The following is a 9,448-nucleotide window of genomic DNA, read 5'->3' on the forward strand; positions in this document are numbered from 1 at the left end:
ATTGGCACATTTTGGGGGAATAACCCCTGGAGTGGGATTGGTCGCAAACTTCCCATTATTTCTGCAGCTCCTATGGGTGAGGAAGGAGAATAAAATGGGAATGTCCACCCCAAACATACCTGGGCACCTCCTGCCACGACAGACACTCACCTGAGGGGATGGGGCACCGAATTCCAAAATATTGCGTGCATCTCCCACGGGATTGTGCCACGGCAGAGAGCCTGGGGCTCCAGGACATCATTCCAGGTGTTGCTTTCCAGCAGGAAACAAAACTACCCTTGAGAGGAGCAGGTTTTCCTTGGCTCTGTCCGGCCTAAGGCATCTCAGCAGCCAGGCCTGGCTTAGCCATCCTCCTGGGAATGCTCCAGGATGATCCAGAACCTCCCAAGGCAAAGGGAATCTCTCCATTGGCTCCAGGCTTGGATCTGATGCACCCATGCAGGAGCAGCTTTGGCCACAAGGCAAAACCCTTTTCCTTGAATTTCCTGGAGCAGAACAATTCCAAAGTTCCTGCTTTTTAATTTCTCCCTCCCCTCCACTTTTTGATTTTTTTTCCTTGTTTTTCCTCTCTCCTTTGGCAGCAGCTGCTCTGGAAAAGTCACAGAGAAACACGATCAGGATGTTTTCCTCACTCGTGGCTGCCCTTGGCGTTATCCTGAGGAACTGGGCTGCTCCTTATTATCCAGCATTCCCTATTTCATGTGGAATTGTTCTCAGGAGCTCCTGGTCCATCAGGAAAATTGGTGCAGTGCAGCACAAGAAGGCTTTTGATTGGATTTATTTTCCTTTTTGATGGCAGTTGGCTTTTGATTGGATTTATTTCCCTTTTTGACGGCAACTGGCTTTTGATTGGATTTATTTCCCTTTCAGATGGGATTTATTTCCCTTTTTGAAGGTAACTGGGATTGAAATCCAGGCCCAAATCACTGCAGAATTCCACAAAATCCCGTGGCTGGAGGCACCCAGGAACTGTTCTGGATAACCACGGGGTGGATTTCGCTGTGCTCGAGGAGCCCTCCTTGGATCCACGTTCCTCCCCCTTCCAGCAGGGAACGTGCAGCCCAGGAGGAGTTTCCTGCCCTTGGAATTGGGAGGGATTGGGAAGGGAGATGCTGAGCTCAGCCCCATTGATTGTGAAAATAATTGTGTTAAAGGAATTCCACTGGGGAGCCACCTCCTGTCCACAGGGTTTTGGGAATTCCGTGGTATTCCAGGTGGGATTTAGGATCTTGGCTGGAAAACAGAGCTAAAAAACCTTCCAAGCTGCCTTGCACCTGCTCAATCCAGGCCAAATTCCCATCAGATTCCTTGGGAATTATTGGGCTGCTTTGTCTCACAGTCCCTGATAATTAATGGAGCAAGGGAATTAATTCATGGCAATTAAACAACATCCACATCTTCCTCTCCCTGGAATGACTTTTCAATAGTTTCTGAAAACCAGAGATGGTTCCTCATAAAATTCTCTTCCCACTGGATGAGTATCCCTGGATAAATTCAGGCTTTTACCTCCTCTGGAAATAAACATGGAGGATCCCAAATTCTCGACTCTGCAAAGAGGAAAATCCTGGCAATTTTCAGGCTTCACTTCTTCTTTGCTATCATTTTTTTTCCCCAGAAGAAATAATATAAATATAATATAAATACAATATAAAATAAAATATATTAACATTAACATAATATTAATATTAACATAATATTAACATAATATTAATATTAACATAATATTAATATTAATATTAATATTAATATTAATATTAATATTAATATTAATATTAATATAATGATAATTATGTTAATAATGTAAACAATTACGATAATAATAATAATAATTATAATAATAATAACAACAACAATAACAACAACTGTGTTTTATAGAATCACAGAATTCCAGGAGGGTTTAGGTGGGGACACCTCCTACTGTCCCAGGTTGCTCCAAGCCCCATCCAATCTAGCCTTCCAGGGATACAAGGGTATCCAAAACTTCACAGGCAAGAATTCCTTCCCAGTTTCCCATCCAAACCCACTCTCCTTCAGCTTAAAGCCATTCCCACTTTCCATCCATATTTTGATTCCAAATATTTATGGGAGAAATGAATCCAGCCCCATTCCCATCTTCACCAATCGTTTCCTGGGATATTTGGTGGCATCAGACAGCTCCTTTCTGTTGGAAAAGGCAACAAAATGGTCCCTGCATTGTTCAGCAGGAATGTGTGAATCCCTGGGGATGAATCCATCCCAGCCCATGGGTCATTCTGCATTATTGTCATTTAGTGACTTCTGCAGCAGAGATTGGGAAATTTCCACCCTCTCTTTGCTCATCCCACAACATCGAGTCCTTGCCATATTTTTTGTGGGACAGAAACGGTGAGAAATTCCAGTGGAAAGTCTCTCACTGTTTTGTCTCCATAATTCATCGGAGGGGGAACATTTTAACCTCCCTGAAATGAAAATGTTCTCCTTTGACTTGTTGAAATAGGGCTTTGTTTGGGGTTTTTTCCTCATCAAACTCCATTTCTCTGATGTGGTGTGGGAGAGCTGGAGCCTCCAAAGGGATTGGAGTTTTGTTTCTTTTGTAGGGTGAAAGTTTTATGGCCAAATTACACCTCTTGTCATGCCCCAAATCAACCCCTGAAAGAATCTGTGCCTCAGAATGAGCACATGGGGAACAAAGGCTTCCAGGCCACTCATCCCACAAGATTCCCACTTCAATTCCCATAAAGCTGTGAATTCGTAGGACAATGCCATGGAACTGACTGGGAATTAAATCCTTCACACCAGAGCAGCAAAGTGAAATCTTCAGGATGTGATTTATCAATTAGCCATTGATCATTTCCCTCGTTCCCCAGGATAATTCAATTTTGCAGGAATTTGCAGTGCAGAAATAATTCAAGTAGAAAAATCCTGAGCATTCCAATGCATTGATCCCTTGGAGCACTGAGCTCCCAGGAAAACTGCCAGGGCAGGAATTCTATCCATAATTTATAGAATCAATGGATTGGACATGTTAGACATTGGATTATCATGGAATCCTGGAATGTTTTGGGATGGAAGGGACCCTAAAGCTCATCCCAATCCACCCCTGCCTGGCGGGAACACTTTCCACTGTCCCAGGTTTCTCCAAGCCCCATCCAACCTGGCCTTGGACACTTCCAGGCATCCACAACTCCTCTGCACAATTAAATCTGGAGGTTTGTGTTGCACCTGGCATAAGGAGATCACAAAATCCTGAGTGGAAGCCACAAAAATCCCAGTGAAAAAAATAATGGAATACTTGGAAAATCCAACTCCTTCCCCTTGATGGCCAAGAAGTTGCTCCTTACCCGAGGGATTTGCTTTTGCACAGGACTGGGGCTGCTCAGGCAGGAAATGTTTCACTGGGCATGGTGGGATTTGGAGGTTGTGATAGCAAAGGGTTAATGTTTCTAAAATCGTGGAATTGTGTACAACAGATACAGGGGTGGAAAGAAAGGTTGGATGTGGAAGGGCTGGGAAAGGGAACCAGACCTGGGAATGAATATTGGGATTTGTCTTTATTGGATCATGTGAAACTGCACCTGAGTGATCATCATGTGATGAATAAAATGAGTGTTAAATGTAAGAATTGTTTGGTAAATTTAATATATTATTGTTTAATTGTAATAAGAATCATGAGAAGCGATGTAATGGTAACAAGAATTACGAGAAAGGATGTTTGGGGACCTGATGGAAATCACAAGAATCCATGCTTGGATAAGATCAATGTGTACAATGGAACAATATGGATTTAATAGTTACATAAGGAAAAGGGAATAAAAACTGTCCCTCTGGAATCCATGTGGAGTCAGATTTGGGTTTGTAGCCCTGATTCCCAGAGCTCTGCAATAAAAGCCCCTGCACACACTCATCCTGGGATTTTGTGTTTCTACGCTACAGTTGGACTTGGAGATCATTCCCAATCTTACAGATTCCAGGATGGAATCCCAGACCTCTGGCACCACCGAGCCCAAGCTGTGCCTGATCCCATCACAGCTCTGAGTGCCACATCCAGGAATTCCTTGGGCACCTCCAGAGATGGGCACTTCCAAGGCCTCACCACCCTTTCCATGAGGAAATTCCCCCAATTTCCACCCTGGCCCAGCTGAGGCCGTTCCCTCTCCTGTCCCTGTTCCTGGAGCAGATCCCGACCCCTGCCTTGCTCCAACCTCCCTTCAGGAGAGTGAAATTTCCATGAAATGGAGCGGAAACTCCATCCCATATTCTGAGTCTTGGACCCTTCACTCTGTTCCTTGGAGCAGCTTTGAAGGAGTTGGAAGCAGATTCCATTTTAAAAGGGAAAAGACTCCTGCTCTGAGGAACAGCTACTGGAATTCAGCCCCTGCAGGAGAGCAGCACAGCTGGGAATTTTCTCCAGGCTTCGTGTCCCAGCCTAACTGGAGCAGCCTGCAGGAAGCAGGAAAACAGCAGCTCCAGGGAAGTTCCCCTCAGGTCACTCCAGACGGAAAAAACGGGAATCTGGGCAGGAGGACGGCGGATCCAGGTTCCAGCAGAGCCTGGAGGGTTCCCAGGAGCAGGACAAGGAGCTGGGCTTTTTTTCTGTCACAGAAATGAGAGCACAAGGCTTGGAATCCCCTCGGAAAACACAGGGAATGTCCTGAGGGAAAAATCCCTGCGCACACGGAGCTGCCCGGGCCTTTTTTTAGGTGCTGGAAGTGAGACTTTCATCTGGATCAGATTTCCTCCTGGCTGCAGCTCCCATCCAAACCTGCTGGCCAACAGCAACAAAACTCCAGCCTGACTCCACTCCTAATTGTGCTTCCTTGTTTTCCTGCTGCTGGTTGGGACTGGATTTGAAAACGGCACCCGAAATATTCCAGGACAGCAAATCCACACACACAGGGCCACGCTTCCCTGGGTTTGTCCAAGCCCAGGAATAATAATGGTAATTACAAAAATAATAAAGCCTGGCTGATTTATAAATAGGAGCTGGAGAACCCTTTGGAATTGACTCCGTATCCTCTTCCAGATGCAGTTTATTCTTGCTGGAAGCTAAAAATTTAGGAATATTCCAGGTGCTGCAGCAAAGGAGAGGGAAATGGGAGGAAAGGGGGTCCTGGGTGGGGGGAAATATTCTGGGGCTCTTCCAACTGCGGCTGCCATAGCTGGGAGCACCTGGGAAGAGGGAATGGGGATTTTCCAGGGAAAGAGAAGGAAGGAGAGGAGCAGTGGGACAATGAGAACCCTGAGGAGGCTTCAGGGTGATGGAATCCAGAAGAAAAAGGGAAAATGTAATTCCATAATTCCCAAAGGTCTAAGTCTATGCATTCATCCCATAATCCCCAATACCAGGATTTCTTCTTTTTCTAGGGGAGGGGATCTGAGATGTAAACTGGGAGAAAGGAGGAATTTTTCATCCAGAGCAAAGGGAAATGTGCTTGGTGAAGAAGTTTTTGGGATGTGTTGGGAGCAGGGTGATGCCTCCCAGCAATGGAAAGAGGAGAAGGAGGATCCCAAAGGCTCAAGGAGGGAATGGAACAACAACCTGCAGGGCCAGAGAGTCCTGAATTCCTCTGCACTTCCACACGTTCCCTGGCGGAAAAGGGGAGTGCTGGGATGGCTGTGGAGCTGGGAGGGTCTTGGATCCAGGAGGATCTTGGATTCAGGAGGATCTTGGATCCAGCACTTTCTCCCAGGCGGGATGGACAAAGTGCTGGAAGAGAGCTCACAGGAAAGGTCAGACCTGGAGTTCTGCAACCACACCAGCATTCAGTGCCAGGCCACGGGTTTAATTCCCATGAAGGATCCCCTTTCCTTCCCTTTCCCAATAAATTCCACAGCAAATCAAACACTCCTGGCCATGGATTTATTTCCCATCCATGATCCTGTCTCCTTCCCTTTCCCAATTTTTCATAGAGCAAATCAGACACTCCAGGCCATCAATTTCATTTCCATCCATGATCCCTTCTCTTCCCTTTCCCAATTAATCATGGAGTAAATCAGACACTCCAGGCCATAGATTTCATTCCCACACAAGATCCATTCTCTTCCCTTTCCCAATTAACCATGGAGCAGATCAAACAATCCAGGCCATGGATTTATTTCCCCTCCATGATCCCTCTTCTTCCCTTTCCCAGTTAATTATGGAGCAGATAAAAGAGGCTAGGCCATGAATTTAATTTCCATCCATGATCCCTTCTCTTCCCTTTCCCAATTAACCATGGAGCAAATCAGACACTCCAGGCCATGAATTTCGTTCCCATTCATGATCCCTTCTCTTCCCTTTCCCAATTAATCATGGAGCAGATCAAACGCCCCAGGTGCTGTTTCTGGCCCCCAGGCCAGTCCCATGCTGTGACTCACATTCCCGCACAGGAACTCTTCCCCTCCCTGCCCTCCCAAGAAGAAAACATCCAAATCCTTGGGAATTGTCCCTGGCTCCTGCTGCCCCACCACCTTCCCAGGATCCCGGGTTGTTTGTGATGCATTTCTGGATCCTGGGACAATCTCCCAGTTACTCCAGCTCAGAGGTGTTCCAGTGTTTCAAAAACAAGGAGTGAACGAATGGAATTTTCTTTTTTCCATGGCTGGAATGCACTGAGAGCAAAGGGATTCAGAGACTCACTGGAGCCAAAGAACGGATACTGATGGAGCAATCCTTGGGCTCTGGGATCAATCTTTATTTCGGAAGTGTGTAAGAACTTCTGTCATCTCCATGATTCCCTTCCAGCTTCAATAAATATCCAGGCTGAAATCCCAAACTTCCTTTTTTTTTTTTTTTTTTTTTTTTCTCCCCTAAAAAAATGCTTCTCTGCCTCCACCCCTCATATGAGTGAAGATAAATATTCCCATATTTATATCTGGTGGAGAAAATTCCATGTAGCAAATTCAGGATTAGCAACTGCTGACACTGCCCTAAAGCTTTACTGTGTGCAGTCCAAATGCAGGGCCATTAAGTATTAAATAAACTTTAAATATTAAATAATGATAAATTAATTATAAATTCATATTTAATCTCACAGTTTTATGAGGAAGACGTGCCCAGCCCATTCCCTAGGGATCAGATAACACTAGAGAACCTGATCAGCAGCTGGGACAAAATGCCTGATGATGGGAAAAAAGTTTCCAAAGCCAGCAAGGAACAAAGAAATCCCAGGATCTGCAGGAAGCCAATTCTTGGAATGTCTTCAATAGGGCTGGACTTTTTTGGGGGAATTAGGAGAGACAAGAGAAGCTCAAGAGGAGCACTGAAAGCTGGGTTTTTTTGGGAGAACATCCATTGATTTTTATCTCTCCCCAGCTGGAATTTCCCTGGATTATCCGTGGGCTGACAGCTTTGTCTGAAGCTGTGTCAGACCAGCCCCGAGCTGTTCCTGGGCATGGAACCACAGGAAATATCCTGGGAAGAGCCTCCCTGACACCCTGTGCTGCTGTCATTTATCTGCTGATTAAAATCCTGATGTTCTTTACATCCCAAAAGCTCCATGGCTCTGAGCCTTCCCCTCACCAGTGTTCCTGAGTTTTCTGTCTTTTCCTCCCCATTTCAGGAGGTTCCAAACCTTGAGGGTGGGGAGGGGCTGGGATGGAATTCCCAGAGAAGCTAGGGCTGCCCTGGATCCCTGGAATTGTCCAAGGTCAGGTTGGACAAGGCATGGAGCAGCCTGGGACAAGGGAATTTCTCCCTGCCCATGGAATGGGAGGATCCTGAGGGTCCTTTCCAATCCATTCACTGAGAAGGAATCTCACAACACAAACCCCTTCCTCGTTTTCCTGATTTTTTCCCCACCGAAAGTGGTTCCATTTCTCCAAAGTGTTCCTGAAATTAGGGATTGAGGCCCTGAACTCTCACCCTGAGCAGAACTGGATACAAACATGGATCACATTCCAGGTGTTTCTCATGGAAAGTTCTCCCTTTGCTCCAGACCAGTAGGGGACAAAGTTTTGCCAAATCCAGGGGAAATCAGGGAAATTTTCCATCTTTTGCCTTCTCTGGAAAGAGAGAGGGATTTGGGCAAAGGCCTGGAGTGCCAGGACAAGAGGGAATGGCTTTGAATGGAAACAGAACAGGGATGGATGGATATTGGGAAGGGATTCCTGGCTGGGATGGAATTCCCAGATTTGCTGTGGCTGCCCCTGGATCCCTGGAAGTGTCCAAGGCCAGGTTGGACATTCGGGTTGGAGCAGCCTGGGACAGTGGCAGGGGTGGCACTGGATGGGCTTTGAGGTCCTTTCCAACCCAAAGCATTCCAGGACTCTCTGGAGATAAGGAATTTCTCTCTCTGGCTCTGATGTTTCATTCACTGCCTGCACTTTGATCCCATCCAACAATCCCAAGATTGCTGGAAGATCCCACTCCTGATGCAGTCGCTCCTCTAAAACTCTTCAGAGAGCACAGGTGAAGCAAATCCTGAAAATTGAGACAGAGGAGCAAAACCATTTTCCCAAAATCCACAAAGTTTTTTGTAGTTTTCCTGTGGGACAGGAAAATATAAAAATCAGGGAATCCCCTGATTCCAGAGAAGCACAAGGATCATCCAAGCCTTGTGCATCAGTTCCTCAGTGGCCCAAATTCCAGTGGAGTGGCCTCTGGATCTTCCAGTCCTTCATTCCCACCTGTGGACATCAGCTCAGCCCCAAAGCAAAGCTGCTCCTGTATTTTCTCCTTCAAGCCTTGGATTACACAATTCCAGAGCTCAGGAGAAGCTGAGTGGAGAAGGAAGGGAAGAGAAACAGCCCAGGATCCAGGAATATCCCAGAAAATCAAGAACAGGGATCTTTATTATGGCTCTGGAGAGAAGATGATTCCAAATCCTGATGTTGTCCAGAAATAAAATCTTTCAAAAGGCCACTACACCCTGAATTCTCTGTGTGTCATTCCCACCTCCCTGTTTGTCTGGAAACAACAAACTGGAACTGGAAAGGGACGATGAGATGAGGTAGAAAACCTCAATCCATGGGGAAAACTCAGGGAGGGCTTTTAGCTGCTGGAGTGACGTGGGAGAATTTTATGGAGGAATACAAAAAAAAACTTGGAGCAACCAGGAAATGCAGAAGACACCAACAACGGTCCTGCAATCCCAAACAAGGCCTGGAAAGCTCCGTGGCGTTCCCAGCATGGATTAGTCACCCTGCTGGGAAGGCCTTGGCAGCTCCTCCTGGTGGGCAGCCCAACAGGTGGGGCTGAAATTCCAGGGACTTTAATTCATCCACTGCTCTGCCAACACCGGGAATATCCTTCCTGGGAAATGGGGGTGTCAGGCACACAAACATCAAAAAAAAAAAAAAAAAAAAAAAACCCTAAATTGTGCATCCAGGGTGTGAAGAAACACCTCTGACACTCCTGCAGCCTGGCAAATATTCCTTCATTTCTGTGCTTGTCCAGGATTTTGGCTTCCCAAATTTTTTTTATTATTTTGTCAAAGAATGGATGATAATTCCCATTCTTTTGGTTGAATTCCAATTTTTTCTTTCTCCT

Source organism: Catharus ustulatus, chromosome 1, assembly GCF_009819885.2.
Source record: "Catharus ustulatus isolate bCatUst1 chromosome 1, bCatUst1.pri.v2, whole genome shotgun sequence".
Lineage (NCBI taxonomy): Eukaryota > Metazoa > Chordata > Aves > Passeriformes > Turdidae > Catharus > Catharus ustulatus.